This window comes from Lepidochelys kempii, chromosome 9 (genome assembly GCF_965140265.1).
Source record: "Lepidochelys kempii isolate rLepKem1 chromosome 9, rLepKem1.hap2, whole genome shotgun sequence".
In the NCBI taxonomy this organism is placed as follows: Eukaryota; Metazoa; Chordata; order Testudines; family Cheloniidae; genus Lepidochelys; species Lepidochelys kempii.
Genome location: NC_133264.1, coordinates 50,494,481 through 50,511,922, shown reverse-complemented (window position 1 = coordinate 50,511,922; position 17,442 = coordinate 50,494,481). Strand labels below are relative to the sequence as shown.

The 17,442-nt window shown below is 45.5% G+C and overlaps 1 protein-coding gene across 4 annotated transcripts in view; it reads right to left on the bottom strand.

Annotated features, from left to right (window-relative positions):
• UBE2G2 (ubiquitin conjugating enzyme E2 G2) overlaps positions 1–17,442 on the bottom strand; it is a 55,229-nt gene that overhangs the window by 10,616 nt on the left and 27,171 nt on the right. The window lies entirely within an intron of this gene.

The following is a 17,442-nucleotide window of genomic DNA, read 5'->3' as shown; positions in this document are numbered from 1 at the left end:
TTGCACAGCCTGCCCACTCAAACCACTTGGCACACGCACAGAATGGGACGACATGGCAAAAACTCAATACGTCTCATGTTGATGCTATTTCTCTCACTAGACACCTCAAAATCCAGCCCTTTGCACTCTTCTGCTCGCTCTCTCATTGGCATACAGCATCTTCACCAGACTGCTACAGTGGCGCAGCTACATCGGTGCAGCTGCACTGCTGTAGCACTTCTAGTGTCAACTAGCCCTCAGTGTCACGTAAGATCCCTGTAGCAACTCCAGCCACGAAAAAGTCACAATAGGAAATGGGTCATTTCAGCTGTATATACCCAATAAGTGTTTTATTCTGTTCCTCTCTTCACAACTGCTGCTCTGCAACATGTCCTGTTCCCCATGGACATGGTGGGCAGCTTCCTTGTTCCCTTCCCCCAGGGACACTCCTCTCCTACTGGCAGTTCTAATCCTGCTGGCATCCCCTAGCTGAGTGGTTCTCATTCAGGGGTCCGAGGCCCTCTGGGGGGCCTTGAGCAGGTTTCAGGGGGTCCTCCAAGCAGGGATAGGATTAGACTCCCTGGGCCCCAGGGCAGAAAGCTGAAGTCCAGGGTCCTGAGCCCTGCCACCTGTGGCTGAAGCCAAAGCCTGAGTAACTTAGCTTCATGGGGGCCCTGTGGCATGGGGCCCCAGGCAATTGCCCTGCTTACTACCCTCTAATGTCTTTTATACGCAGAAAACCAGTTATTGTGGCACAGGTGGGCCCTGGAGTTTCTCTATCATGTTGGGGGGTGGCTCTGAAAGATAAAGGTTGAGAACCTCTGCCCTAGCTCTTCTGTGGGCCATTACTGGCAGGTCCAGTCGGGAGGGAGGTGTAAGAGCTACCCGCACAATACAGGAGCAGTCTGCAGGCTGGTAGAAGCAGATGGAAACAAGGCGTTACAAGACACAAGCTGGCCAGAGCAGCAGCAGTTCTCCTTCCTCTTACCCCCTACAATGCCTCATCTAGTCACCAGTCAGCACACTGATAAGCGGTGGGTTTGTGCAGGAGCCTGTGCACCTTGCGATAACCGTGTACCAACAGAAGTCTTTCCCACTTCAGCATGGCAACTGCCTTGTGCTATTACTTTCACCACTAGGCAGTCACCCAAACCCTTGTCTAGTAAGAAACCTCAGATTTCCATTACATGTTTCCTAAGCTCTTCTAAAGAGCACAAAGAGTTAACCTGCTCTTATCCCACTCCCCATAAACTTAAAACCAAACATGGGGTTGGGAGGGAGGGGAATATCAAAGCTTGCACATTAAATTACTAGGAAGGTCGTAACACTCTGTTCAATTATACCCACACACATCCTGCTAATTACGTAATCTTGTCTCCAAGGCATGTTCCAGGATTTGCGTGTCTGCACGTCAAGGGAAAATAGCCAGCAGGTATGGCGCTTTTGCTTCTTTGAAGATACTGTTGTGCTGCTCACAGGGACGTCAAACATAGCAGCTCAAAAATCATTTAAAAGATAGGGACTAGGTGGGGACTCACCTAATTGACCGACCAAGAGTCGAACTATCAGTATCAACTACATGTCAGGACTTCTTACCAATTGAGACAAAATACTGAACACTTCAGGAAGCATAACTGCTGTATATGGAGTCCCCACACCTCTCAGCTTTCAGACTCTTGTTCTGTGACATATCCAAGGCATACATAATGCTGCGTGCAATTACATACATCAGAGTTCATGTGGAAGTGTTCTCTATCATATGCATCTAGTACACAAAATAACCAAGTGTCATAGGGTGACCCCGCTTCGACAGGCCGTGGCATGACAGGTGCATCTGCCTCAGTTTCCCCGTTCAGAATCCCACCAAACAGCCTCTCTTAATGCAGATGGCCCTTGTGGGGTTAATTTATTATAGAAGTCCTGTGCACATAATTCACAACAAAAGTCCTACAACCATAGTCCAGAATTCCCCCCACATAGTTCAAACAGTACATGCAACATACATCCTGGGCATCTCCCACCAGGCCCCGGCTTCCCGGTACAGTCCTCTCCTATCCTCATCCCAGGACAGCCAATCCAGCCCTTCTACCCTGAGTGCATCCCCACTCTTCCCAGTGGGAACCCCCACAGCCTTTGTGCCTGGAGAGCATATTTAGTAGGGAACATCCCTGCCAAGAGAGCATCCTTCACTCCCTTTGGCCCTCTCACAGTTCCTCTGGGTCCAGCTCTCTGATCCTGGAATATCAGCCACTGGGTATCTTTCTGTACCTGATTCTCCCTGTCCTTTATAGCCCCCAGGTGCTGTCCTGCCCTCTTAGTTGGCCTGTAGACGAAAGCTCAAGTTCTACAAGACAGAAAAACTGAGTAGGCTTGCTCCTCAAAAGTGTGGGGATTTAGAAAGACTCGACAGGTGGGTTAGTGAAAACGATAAACACAGGCACTAGACCTGCACTTTCTGCTCCTCAGATTATTTTAAAATGAGAGAAACGCATCAATAGCCAGTGAGAATCAAAATTATACTACAGTCATGTTTGTCTTCCTCATGCTTAGTCAGAGTAATTCAGCAATAAACACCATGAGCTGACATTTATTCTGGTTACAGTTTAAATACATTTATGTATTAAACTCCTGAAAGTGTGTGGAGTTTCTAGTGCCTCACATTCCCTTTTAAAAGCAACAGGAAACCCTGGGGGTTTCTCTGCTCAGATATGCTAATGCATGATCATATATGCCTCATTTTTAGGACCTCTGTTAAACAGGTCAATTGTTTTTGTTTTAGTCATTTGTTGCTGCGGGGATCAAGTTCAAAGGGAAACCACGAAGTGAAACCAAGATGGGATTTTCTACTATGAAATGCATAAGGGTGTGAATTTTAGACCTAAACAACTAGACAGCATCCCATTAAATTCAAGTAGTATGCCAAGAGCACTAAAGTTAAGCAACTATTTGGTTATCCCACTACCTGGGACAGAAATGATCTCGAAGCACTCCACAAAACTTGAAGCTTCAACACCTTATTCTATGATCTTGTCTGACTTCCCATGCTAATCAACGTCGGGTGCGTTGAGTAGTTGGACACCTCCAGGAAAAACCCAGATGATGCGGAAGTTATTAAGGCACCACAGCGACTGGCACTCTTTCCTTCTCGTCAGTACAGTATGGATCCAATGCTCCAGTGTGGTGTTAGGGAGCTCCTGGAAATAGCATCTTTCAAATGAAGTGCAAAACCAACTATCACAAAAGATGTGTTGCTACACATAAATCCTGGAGTTCCCCTCAGCAAAGTTCACATCGGGAACTACATTCTGCCCACCTACATGCATCCCCGTAGTTTCAGCTTGAAGTCACCATTTCTCAACCTAAACTGTTGTGATACTGCACAGAGCTGAAACATGGCTAATAACTAACTACCTTTTGATCATGCAAATCTCACATCTTTAACTTTCTCAGAAAGCTGTGCTCCTCCGGAACAACGGAAATCACAAGGCCCTGGACAAAGCATTGCTGCTTGAGGAGATCCAGCTACGAAACAAACATTTATATGGAGCAAATAATCAAGCAATCAATTTGCAAATACCTAGCAAATAATAAGTTGAGATGTAATAATCAGCATGGATTTGTCAAAAACAGATCGTGTCAAACCAACCTAATAGCTTTCTTTGACAGGGAAACAAGTCTTGTGGATGGGAGTAGGGCAGTGGTGGTAGATGTGGTATATCTTAGTAAGGCTTTTGGTACTGTTTTGCATGACCTCAAATGACAGAAATACAGTCTAGATGGAGCTACAATGAGATGGGTTCAAACTGGCTGGAAAACCATTCCCAGAGAATAGTTATCAGAGGTTCACAGTCAAGCTGGAAGGGCATATCAAATGGGGTCCTACAGGGATCAGTCCTGGGTCCACTTATATTCAATATCTTCATTAATGATTTAGATACAGTAATGGCATAAAGAGTACACTTATAAAGTTTGCAGAGATTACCAAGCAGGGAGGGTTTGTAAGTGCTTTGGAGGATAGGATTACAATTCAAAATGATCTGGACAAACTGGAGAAATGGTCTGAAGTAAATAGGATGAAATTCAATAAGGACAAATGCAAAGTACTCCACTTAGGAAGGAACAAATCAGTTGCACACACACAAAATGGGAAATGACTGCTGAGGAAGAAGTACTGCGGAAAGGGATCTGGGGGTCATAGTAGATCACAAGCTAAATATGAGTCAACGGTGTAACACTCCTGCAAAAAAAAAAAAAAAAGCAAACATCACTCTGGGATGTATTAGACGTAGGTTTCCCTCCTCCCATTGGTGGGTAGGGACTTGGGACTAGAAGGGGGAAAGAGTGCTGTGAGCCTCATTTATGGTGGAAAGTCTGTCTTGAAGAGGAAGGCTTTGCAATGTTTCCTAAAGATGGTCAGACTCTGGATTCACCTGAACTCCTCTGGAAGACTGTTCCATTGCTGGAACTCACTCACCAGAGAATGCTTTGTTCCCAGCCCTCTGTGCTCGAACCTGAGCTTTGTGATCTGCCTTGTCCCAGAAGAGAACAGCTGTCATGGTGGTTCTCAGATCAAAATTTGGTCTTTCATGTAGCTGGGACTTGATCCATTAATTGCTTTGAAAATTAGGACCAAGGCTGTAAACTGGCATCAGGACCTGACCAGGAACCAGTGAAAGGATGGGAACAGGTGCCTGATGTGATGACAGCCTGAGTCACGGAGAAGGCGGGCAGATGCATTCTGTACTAACTTGTGCATAGTATTCACATTTAGATACAAGTTACAGTAATCCAGCCTGCAGGAGACAAATGCATGAAACACCACATTCAGGTTCTTGTCCAGAAGGAAAGGATGAAGCTACTGGTATACATGGAAACTGATGGTACCTAGTCATCCAGATTTAGCAGAGTCAGATAGGTCCCTGAGGCTACACCTCTTTGACAAATGGTGGCTGTGAGCCTTCAATGGAAGGCAGAGAATGTCTTGGTCACTTCTTCAAAAAGTGTTTCCCTCCTTGTGACCAGCAACACTTTAGTCTTGCCTGGATTCAGCTTGCACCAGCTGCTCTTCATCCAAGAGCTAATTTCATGTCGGCATTCTGACACATTAGTAGTGGCAGCAGCTGCATCATTTGAAAATGAGATCTAGAATTGAGTGCTATCACCACACTTTAGGCAGCTGAGCCCATGGCATCTCGCTCTCTTCACCGGTAGTCTCACACAGATACTGGAGAAACGGGGATAGTCTGGGTCCTGTGGTACCCCAAAGGTGAAGGCCATCAGAGAGGAGGAAGAGTTACCACAACTCTTGTTCTGCTGGAGAGGAACAACCGGAGCCACTGTTGAGCTGGGCCATCTGCTCCTCCTACGTCAGGGAGGGGGGTTAGTAGCACCTTCAGGTCCATTGGGTCAAAGGCAGCAGAGTGGTCCAGTGCCCATGGTTATGTGGTGATCGTCCCTTAGTGCACCAGAGCGATCTCTGGGCTGTGTCTGGGTCTGAACCCTGTCTGTGAGGCAGCTAGGATGTTGGCAGAGCACCGTGGTTAATTACTTCGCTCGGGAACGTTTGGCTGGTGATGAGGCAGCATGTAACGTTGGCTTCTGGAGGCCTGGGATGAGTTATTGTGTTTTTCAAGGAGTTTTGTAGGTGTGCTTCTCTGAAGGAGGCAATGACTGTTTCCATTCCATTTAACAGGGTATTTTTCCTCTGTTCACCACTAGTGTAACTAAGGGAAGCAGAGCTCTAGAAATATGGTATTAGCAATGTGACGTTCCCCTGGTGTTATCCGGACCAGTGATCTGCTAGGTCTCTCCAATCCTTGACTCTGGGAGCCAGCCTTACCCTGCTCTGCTGTGAGAACCCCCACTCCTGGGCTGTTCATGCACAGCCTCTGGCATGTAAGCTACTCCTCGGATTGTGCAACCGAATGACACTAGCCAATGTCTCCAGCCCCAGACAAAACTCTGGGAACCTCCGTCTTGCAGTGTCAAGTTATGCCCGCTGGACTCTGCAAGCTTATATGAGTTCGTCAATTTAACAAAGAAATGGATATGTAACAGCTTGTTATCCCAAGGGGAGTCTCTGACACACTTCAAACCAAACACACTGCTGCAGGTAGAATAAACAAATAAATTTATTAACCACAAAAGATAGATTTTAATTGATAGGCAAAAAGTCAGAGTGGTTACCAAACTAAAATAAAATATAAGCATGCAGTCTAAACTCTCAACTCTATTAGACTGGGCAACATCTAGATTTAAGCAGTTTTCCTCAACCCACTGGATATTGCATTCCTTAATAAACAGGTTTGTTCCTTAAATCTGTGCCAATCTCCTCTGTTGTAGTCTTGTCTTCTTCTCAGTGTCATAGTTGTTTGCAGCGAAGGTGGGGCAGGAGAAGGGTCAAGTATGTGTCCACCCTGTCTGTTTTATACCCTCAGTCCATGTGCTTGGGGAGCACAAGTCCAGGCATGTCGGGGGGGGGGGGGGGGGGGTACTGCTGAGTCTCTCCAAGCAAGGTTGAGCAATTCCCCTGGTGAGGCCTCATGCAGGTGAGTCATTGCATTGTAGCTCCCTTGCTGAACAATGGCTGTTGATGGGTTGTTTGACACCCAGCCCGGGCATTGGTTACTTTCCTTGCTGTTGCCTCTGGGGAGCGAATATCTGGCTGATTCCTCAATTTATGGCATGTTTTAGTGACCACCATACAACACAATTCTCATAACTTCATATGCATTAATGATACAAATATATGGATAGAGAAGTGACTTTCAGAAGATCATAACCTTTCCCCGATACCATACAAGGCATGCTTTATATGCACAATTATATGAAAATGAGGAATATGGGGGTTACAATATGCTCCCACAAGGTATAGAATGTCACAAGCAACCATAGTCCTCCTCAGATGGCGGTCTCTGCAGCCAAACAGCAGAGATCATTTTCTGCCCAGCATCACTGGTGCGGATTGTTAAAACTTCCTAACAAAATTTATGATATTTAGGACTCGGAGGACATTACGACTGACTACAAACAGTTCTAAGAGAGGCTAGATGAGACCACATAGCCTTACACCATCCTTCAGAAGATTTACTGATAAATTAAAACACTTGAATAGTTCAGTTCTTCTCTGTCAGAGATCACAGATGGTGGTATCGGGCAACTGTTCACAGGACCTTAGAGCTCTAGCATTCAATGCTCTATTGTATTTCCCTTTCTGATCAAAATGCATGAAAAGCTGCTGAGAAAGACAATATGGGGTGTAGTGCCTATTGCTCTATAGGGTAAAAAGACTGTGCAGAATTTGATTTTTAAAATATAAATCTGACATGTTTATTTTTATTGATTTATATCATCACAATTGCTGGAAATTATGGGAGGGTCAGACAATTATTTAAATATAATAGATGCTGAGATTCAAATGGTTAAAGCTTTATAACCATTCAAGCCCAAACTGTCAACACCACATGTCAAAATATATGAAGTAAAGATCCTTAAATCAAACTCTAAGTTCTCAAGTAGGAAAAATAAGAAAAATGCTCTCTACATTTTGATCATCATAAATGGAAATATTTTTCTGTTGGGTTGTGTGTGTACGGTGGAAGAGATGCACTGTTGGTTTAATATACAACATGAGCAGAAGAAACTCTGGAGTCCATCAATAAGATGCTATTTATGGTGGGAGGAGCAACACTATGGAGAGAAAACCAACATCCAGGTGTCTGCCAAAATAGTAGGGTGAGACAAACTGATGAGAGGATAGGCAATTCTATGATCACTGTTTTCTGTACATTTGTAAATGGCTTCTTTTGTATTTGTGACAGCTGGAAAATTACCAAAAACCACCATCTCATCAGATCCTGATAAAAGGCAATTCCATGATACAAAAAGCCCTTCTCCAAACAAAAGTCCTAAGTCTAAACACAGATCTAAATACTTTTCAAGAGAGATTTTTGAAAAATCGGCTTAAATTTGTATTGTTTATATTTAAAAAAAGCAATCTTTAGGCTAACAAAGTTCTTAACGAGTGCTTCTGTATCATTTTGGTGGGCTAAGCTGTTTCTTTAACACAAGCATAAGCTTTCATGGTACACTGCTTTTGAAGTTCAAAGGCAGAATACTAAAAAGGCCCTGAAATGTTAATATTAAATTCATAAACTTGCACAATAAATTCTTGGACCCCACACAGCGTTAAGATATTATCCAGTATTTTGATTAAATCCTTTGACATTTTGGAACAATTTATCACTATGTTGTATGAACCAATCAGCCCTTTTCTAAAGATCCAACCTGCAGACCTCTATTAACTCAGCTGTATTTGAGTGGCACAATAGCATCACAGATGTGCACTCTGATCCGTTTCATACACATTTGTGCGTTAGAAAGACACCTCTTAATATAATCGCCTGGGATAGGTAAACACACATGGCTTTATGGAACCGAAAAACAGCTACTTGGGAAGTTCAAATCAATAAGATCTTAAACTTAACTATTACAGCAGTGCTGCATTGTGTAAACACAGTGTTGAAAGAATTCAGCATTTTAAAAATAATGTTCCTTGCTTTCTAGAAGAGAAACAAGAGTTCCCACTTACACATCTCCCTACTACTTTAACCGGCTGTAATTCTTGTATTTATGCTTGGTGGGTTCTTCACATGTGCCTCAGAAGGCCCCTTAAATTAGTCAAAACGAAAAATGTCAAGCCTCCTGTTTGCCATTTCACCATTTATGCTGCTCGTTTACTTTTTGCATTGTATCTCTCTTGGACAGGGCTAGACTAATTAGTGGCACTTCATAGTCTGTTTAGTTTCCTGGACATCATGCAGCATCAGCACAAAGTTGCAATTTTGTGGTTGCACACAATGCTGGGGGAAGCTTACATCCAAATATAAAGTACTAACTGAACTTTCATTTTAAAAGTAATTAAAACTTTCTATAAGATTTTGTCATATTTATTTATAATAAACAGTTTTGAGGACAAAGATACCTGAATCTCTGCTTTTATTGCAATTCAGCTTCAAAATCTATCCAGTGTTAAAATGCAAATTTTCGTATCACATGCCAAATAAATAAATGTAACAGTAATAATGCTTAATTTGCACTGACAGAAATACCACAAGCTAAACGTACTTGAGAGTTTTCACTTTAAAGGGTGTTCATTTTCAATGCCAGCAAGAAGTCCCTGGCTATTTACATCTGCATTATAGTGACAAGGGAAACAAAAATATTTTATGCCTAACAATACACTTTCAAGTTTCTCCATTGTGTGTCCTCCATGACAGCTCTCACTGTTTGGGAAAAAGAAAAGGAGTACTTGTGGCACCTTAGAGACTAACCAATTTATTTTAGCATAAGCTTTCGTGAGCTCACGAAAGCTTATGCTCAAATAAATTGGTTAGTCTCTAAGGTGCCACAAGTACTCCTTTTCTTTTTGCAAATACAGACTAACACGGCTGTTACTCTGAAACCTGTTTGGGAAAGAAATTGAGTTATCAGTACTTCCTCACTCTAAGGAGTTTGTCAAACCCTGGGAGATTTCTAAAGTCAACCAGATCGTCACACTGTTTAGAGAATACTAGTGAGTGCTCACCTTTCACAGCTACACAGATCATACTTCTAAGAATGCTGATTACCACATTTCCAACTAGAAGACACTGCATAAAGGATCATGGTAAACATTTCTGGACTTGGATGCCTAAAAGTTAAGCAATGAATGCATATTTAGAAATTAAATTATCTTATTTTCAGAGACGTAGAGGATCCACAACTCCCACTGATATCAAAGAAATCTTGAAATTATAAGTCTGCTTCCCAGGTCAAAATTTTATTAAGACAGGGGGTACTAATTGGTTGTATCACTTCAAACCAATATTTTTCTTCTTCCAGAACAAGTCAGAGATCCCATTCTTTAATTAAAAATATCACCTTCACCCACTTCATGGGCTGCAGACCTCAAGTGCTCCAGTGACCAAAACAGGCTAGGTAAGTTCTTACAACCATGGTTGTATTCCGTATTCATTTGATGTCAATAATTTCAACGTTTTTAAAGTTTAAGTCATTCTGTAAGTGTATCCCTGTAAAGGCCGATTAGCAGGGATGGTGAACAGGCATCAGGTTGCTTGCAGAGCCTACAATTCCACCACTCAGCACCACCACCTTTGTTTTTATAACTAGTGCATGCCCATCCCAGTTTGGGATTAATACCCATTTATTTATAGCTGAATGAAGTTTATCTGGGAGTTTGTCTGGCCCTTTAGAGGGACCACATGGAAGTTAAAAGCTGCACTGTCAGAGAACTTTCAGCCTGTGTGCATGCAATACTGGAAAGCATGACTGTTTGAAATATCGCACACCTGGGAGTTATTTCTGCTGCCTAATGCCAGCGGATGTTACACATACCTAAAAGGCGTCCAGAAATGCTGGCAAAAGGTATAACTTCTACATGGACTCTTTCAGGGTGTGTGAACTTTTTGTTAGGAAGAGTCTGCCTCACTATTACCAACCCAGAACACAGTTCACTGGAAAAAGGATGCATTTTGGATAAGTTTCATACCACTACTCTCCATGTGGGACATCATTCCCTGAAAGTCCAGGGCTCTCATCTTACCATTCCATGTCTAGATGGAGGAGTGGCCTGCTATACGCCCTCTCCTCCAATGCTGTCAAGGTGCACTGTCATTCAGGGCTACCTGGCCCTCTTGGCTATGATTAAGGTAGGGGAAAGGGAAGTCACCTCCTGTTCCCTGAGGTGCATTGGGAGGAATCTTATAGACAGAGGTATGGGTTGACATTGGGAGGGTCAGATTTACCCTTCACAGATCAGCTCTGAGAGCTGTTTTGTGGCTCGGAGCAGCAGAAGCTCATTGCCCTAAACAGGGGTTACTTTGGCACCTGCGTAACCAGTCAGATCCCAAGTAGAGATTACTATCTACTTTGAGCTCAGACTGATTTGTGAGAGATCACCAGCAGGAGTTAGAAGTTATTTCAGACATACAAAGATGGTCCCCTGTGGAGGTTACACCTAGCCCTGGTCTACACTAGGAGTTGAGGTTGAATTTAGCAGCGTTAAATCGATTTAACCCTGCACCCGTCCACACGACGAAGCCCTTTTTTCCGACTTAAAATCGATTTCCTTACTCCACCCCTGACAAGGGGATTAGCGCTGAAATCGGCCTTGCTGGGTCGAATTTGGGGTACTGTGGACGCAATTAGACGGTACTGGCCTCCGGGAGCTCCATTGTGACCGCTCTGGACAGCGCTCTCAACTCAGATGCACTGGCCAGATAGATAGGAAAGGGCCCGCGAACTTTTGAATTTCAATTTCCTGCTTGGCCAGCATGGCAAGCTGCAGGTGAGTGCAGAGCTCATCAGCAGAGGTGACCATTCAGAGCTCATCAGCAGAGGTGACCATGATGGAGTCCCATAATCGAAGAGAGCTCCAGCATGGACTGAACGGGAGGTACGGGATCTGATCACTGTATGGGGAGAGGAATCCGTGCTATTAGAACTCCGTTCCAGTTTTCGAAATGCCAAAACATTTGTCAAAATCTCCCAGGGCATGAAGGACAGATGCCATAACAGGGATCCAAAGGAGTGCCGCGTGAAACTTAAGGAGCTGAGGCAAGCCTACCAGAAAACCAGAGAGGCAAACAGCTGCTCTGGGTCAGAGCCCCAAACATGCCGCTTCTATGATGAGCTGCATGTCATTTTAGGGGGTTCAGCCACCACTACCCCAGCTGTGTTGTTTGACTCCTTCAATGGAGATGGAGGCAACACGGAATCAGGTTTTGGGGATGAAGAAGAAGATGATGATGAAGTTGTAGATAGTTCACAGCAAGCAAGCGGAGAAACCGGTTTTCCCGAAGCTGGGAACTGTTTCTCACCCTGGACCTGGAGCCAGTACCCCCCGAACCCACCCAAGGCTGCCTCCCGGACATGCCAGGCAGCAAAGGGACCTCTGGTGAGTGTACCTTTTAAAATACTATACATGGTTTAAAAGCAAGCATGTTTAATGATTAATTTGCCCTGGCATTTGCGGCTCTCCTGGATCTACTCCCAAAGCCTTTGCAAAAGGTTTCTGGGGAGGGCAGTCTTATTCCGTCCACCATGGTAGGACACTTTACCACACCAGGCCAGTAGCACGTACTCGGGAATCATTGTAGAACAAAGCATTGCAGTGTATGTTTGCTGGCATTCAAACAACATCCGTTCTTTATCTCTCTGTGTTATCCTCAGGAGCGTGATATCATTCATGGTTACATGGTTAAAATAGGGTGCTTTTCTTAAGGGGACATTCAGAGGTGCTCGTTCCTGCTAGGCTGTTTGCCTGTGGCTGAACAGAAATGTTCCCCGCTGTTAGCCACAGGGAAGGGTGAGGGGCTAGCCATGTGGTGGGGGGAGGCAAAATGCAACCTTGAAACGAAAGCACATGTGCTATGTATGTAATGTTAACAGCAAGGCTTACCGTGAAAGAGTGTAGCCATTGTTCTAGAAAATGTGTCTCTTTAAATACCACTGTCCCTTTTTTTTCCCCTTCACCAGCTGCATGTGTTTCAAGAATCACAGGATCTTCTCCTTCCCAGAGGCTAATGAAGATTAGAAGGCGAAAAAAAGGCACTTGCGATGAAATGTTCTCTGAGCTCATGCTGTCCTCCCACACCGACAAAGCACAGATGAATGCGTGGAGGCAGACAATGTCAGAGTGCAGGAAAGCACAAAATGACCGGGAGGAGAGGTGGCGGGCTGAAGAGAGGGCTAAAGCTGAAAGGTGGCGGCAGCATGATGAGAGGAGGCAGGATTCAATGCTGAGGCTGCTGGAGGATCAAACTAATATGCTCCAGCGTATGGTTGAGCTGCAGGAAAGGCAGCTGGAGCACAGACCGCTGCTACAGCCCCTGTGTAACCAACCGCCCTCCTCCCCAAGTTCCATAGCCTCCTCACCCAGACGCCCAAGAACGCGGTGGGGGGACCTCCGGCCACCCAGCCACTCCACCCCAGAGGATTGCCCAAGCAACAGAAGGCTGGCATTCAATAAGTTTTAAAGTTTTAAACTTTTAAAGTGCTGTGTGGCCTTGTCTTTCCCTCCTCCACCACCCCTCCTGGTGCTTCTCTCCTCCATCACCCCTCCCGGGCTACCTTGGCAGTTATCCCCCTATTTGTGTGATGAATTAATAAAGAATGCATGAATGTGAAGCAACAATGATTTTACTGCCTCAGCAAGCGGTGATCGAAGGGAGGAGGGGAAGGTGGTTAGCTTACAGGGAAGTAGAATGAACCAAGGGGTGGGGGGTTTCATCATGGAGAAACAAACAGAACTTTCACACCGTAGCCTGGCCAGTCATGAAACTGGTTTTCAAAGCTTCTCTGATGTGTACCGCGCCCTCCTGTGCTCTTCTAACTGCCCCGGTGTCTGGCTGCACATAACCAGCAGCCAGGCGATTTGCCTCAACCTCCCACCCCGCCATAAATGTCTCCCCCTTACTCTCACAGAGATTGTGGAGCGCACAGCAAGCAGTAATAACAGTGGGAATATTGGTTTTGCTGAGGTCTAACAGAGTCAGTAAACTGTGCCAGCGCGCTTTTAAACATCCAAATGCACATTCTACCACCATCCTACACTTGCTCAGCCTATAGTTGAACAGTTCCTGACTACTGTCCAGGCTGCCTGTGTACGGCTTCATGAGCCATGGCATTAAGGGGTAGGCTAGGTCCCTAAGGATAACTATAGGTATTTCAACATCCCCAATAGTTATTTTCTGGTCTGGGAATAAAGTCCCTTCCTGCAGCTTTTGAGACAGACCAGAGTCCCTGAAGATGTGAGCGTCATGTACCTTTCCCGGCCATCCCACGTTGATGTTGATGAAATGTCCCTTGTGATCCACCAGTGCTTGCAGCATTACTGAAAAGTACCCCTTGCGGTTTATGTACTCGCCAGCTTGGTGCTCCGGTGCCAAGATAGGGATATGGGTTCCATCTATCGCCTACCACAGTTAGGGAATCCCATTGCAGCAAAGCCATCCACTATGACCTGCACATTTCCCGGGGTTACTACCCTTGGTATCAGCAGATCTTTGATTGCGTTGGGTACTTGCATCACAGCAGCCCCCACAGCAGATTTGCCCACTCCAAATTGATTCCCAACTCACCAGCAGCTGTCTGGCATTGCAAGCTTCCACAGGGCTATTGCCATTCGCTTCTCAACTGTGAGGGCTGCTCTCATCTTGGTATTCATGAGCTTCAGGGCAGGGGAAAGCAAGTCACAAAGTTCCATGAAAGTGCCCTTATGCATGCGAAAGTTTCGCAGGCACTGGGAATCATCCCAGACCTGCAACACTATGCAGTCCCACCACTCTGCGCTTGTTTCCCGGGCCCAGAATCGGCGTTCCACGGCATGAACCTGCCCCATTAGCACCATGATGCCCACATTGCCAGGGCCCATGCTTTGAGAGAAGTCTGTGTCCATGTCCTCATCACTCACGTCACCGCGCTGATATTGCCTACTCACCCGGTTTTGCTTTGCCAGGTTCTGGTGCTGCATATACTGCTAGATAATGCGCGTGGTGTTTAATGTGCTCTTAATTGCACAAGTGATCTGAGTGGGCTCCATGCTTGCCATGGTATGGCAAGAAAAAAGGCACGGAACGATTGTCTGCCGTTGCTCTGACGGCAGGAGGGGCGACTGACGACATGGCTTACAGGGTTGGCTTACAGGGAATTAAAATCAACAAAGGGGATGGCTTTACATCAAGGAGAAACAAAAACAACTGTCACACAGAATGGCCCCCTCAAGGATTGAACTCAAAACCCTGGGTTTAGCAGGCCAATGCTCAACCCACTAAGCTATCCCTCCCTCTGGTATTTCAGGCAGGACTTCACGGAGGGAGGGAGGGAGAGAGGGGGGAGCAAATGAATACAAAACAGATCTGGTCTATTTCTTGTTTTGATCCACTCCATCTATCTTTTACATCTTTGGCTGGCAGCAGACGGTGCAGAAGGACTGCAAGCCATCTACATCTCCTGGCTGCTTGCCAGAAGATGGTGCAATAGGACTGCTAGCCATCCACATCTCCTGCCTGCTCACCATAAGATGGTACAATAGTACTGCCTGCAGGACTAAAGAGAATGACCTGGTTGAGTCACTCCTAATTTAGTCCCTGCACCCATATCTGCCCAGGCGCTCCTGACTGACCTTACCGAGGCGGCCAGGAGCACCTCGGACATGATGAGGATGGTTTTCGGGCCTATTGTACCGTCTGCTGCCATAAGGCAATGGGTTGCTGCTGCTGTGTACCAATGCAGTACCGCGTCTGCCAGCACCCAGGAGACATACGGTGACAGTGAGCTGAGCAGGCTCCATGCTTGCCTTGGTATGGCGTCTGCACAGGTAACTCAGGAAAAAAGGTGCAAAACGATTGTCTGCCGTTGCTTTCACAGAGGGAGGGAGGGAGGGAGGGGGCCTGATGACATGTACCCAGAACCGCCAAGACAATGTTTTTTGCCCCATCAGGCACTGGGATCTCAACCCAGAATTCCAATGGGCAGCGGAGACTGCAGGAACTGTGGGATAGCTACCCACAGTGCAACACTCCGGAAGTCGACGCTAGCCTCGGTACTGTGGAAGCACTCCACCGAGTTAATGCACTTAATGCACTTAGAGCATTTTGTGTGGGGGGACGGACGGACACACAATCGACTATATAAAAACGATTTCTAAAAAAACAACTTCTATAAATTCAACCTAATTTCGTAGTGTAGACATATCCTTAGGAATGTAAAAGGTTAACTAGTAAGCATTAGGCTTACCATTAACTGGACCTTAACTGTTTACCCTGGCCGTGTTGGGCCGGTGGGCCAGAGGGACCCCAGCCCCGGCAGGCTGGAGCGGCCCCGGGAGCAGCGGGCAGGCCAGTGGGATCCCAGCCCCAGCCGCCCCGCCGGAGCGACCTTGGTTAACGGTTAACCAGTTAAATGGTATAATTTTAATAATTTAACTGGTTAACTTTTTAAATTGATATTTACATCCCTAGAAAGTTAAAAGCTATAAGCCTCTCACATGATTGGCAAGAAAGTGCATCCTTTCCTTTCAGATGTAAGGCCTCACTATGCCTAACCATACCTTTGTCAACTCAAGATTGGACTATTACAACATGGTCTGCACAGACTACACGTTCATACCATCCCAAAACCACAGCTATTGCCAGACAAGGCAGCCCACCTACAGAGCAGCTTTCCACACACAGCATATTACATCTGTGCCATGTGATCTTCATGGGCTACACACTGACTTCTGGATGAAGTTTAAGGTGTTGATTACACCATGCCTACCCCTATATTATCTGAGCTCCTCCCAGAAAGCTAATGGTATGTCTACACTTGCAGAGTTTTTGCGCTATAAGTTCCACCAGTGACAGGGAATGAGTGAAAGTAAAGCACTGGTTTGTGTACTCACTTAATTCCTGAGGTGTCAGACAGTGTTTACATTAACAGCACTTCCATCACTGCGCTCTAGGGCAGCTATCCCACAGTGCAGCTCTCTCCAGTTTCATGATGGGTCTTGTGGGAAGGGGAGAGGGGGAGGTGATGGGGGCATCCTGGGTCCCTGCACAGTCTCCTCTCTCCAAACACTGATAAGCTCCAGTAGCTCAGCATTGCTCCATGCAGGGGTTCGTTTGCTCCATGGAGCAGGCATTGTCACCGGGCCAGATAAGTGAGTACTTGCCAAGAAAACAGGAAGGGGAGTTTCAAACTTCCTGGGGGCTTTACAGGGGGAGGAATGGATGTCTGTTTACCTGGCATTGGAGCAGCAGAGCTGCTGGCTAGAGTGGTCACCTAGGCATTGTGGGATATCCTCCAGAAGCTAAAAGCTGTGTAAACAGGAAGAATGCGTCTTCACTTGCACATCACCTCAAAAGCATCACCAGTAAGAGCTGTACGCTTCTCGTGGAGGTGGTTTTCTTTTTGTGGTGTAACAACTTAGTTTCACTGCAAAAAGTCACTGGCAAGTGTAGACACTTCCATAGTTTTTGTACAAAAAAGGGACTTTTTCCGCTTTAAATGGCAAGTGTAGACATGCCCTAAGTAAGCATCTATATGTTCTACAAACAATGCCTATGGACCCTGTATGCTCCATAACAGTAAATGTGGAGCTTGCCAGATCATTCTGGCACCTTGGTTAAGTGCTGGAGGGGACAAAACGAAAATTAATTTTGGAGACAAAAGGAAAACAGATGTAACACTGGCAAACTGTCTTCTTCTGCTTATAATGTGAGAAATCTGTCCCTATTTTGTTGAATTTAGTTACCTGTTTTCACAGTCTGCAAATCAGGCAACTCATTGTTTTCCAAGTTATTTACGTACACATTAAGTAGATGTAGTGCCAGCAATGATCCCTGGGGTATGCCACTACACCCAGCACACTACTTCACTGGGCCAACGTCACTAACTTTTCTTATTCCTTCAACAATATGA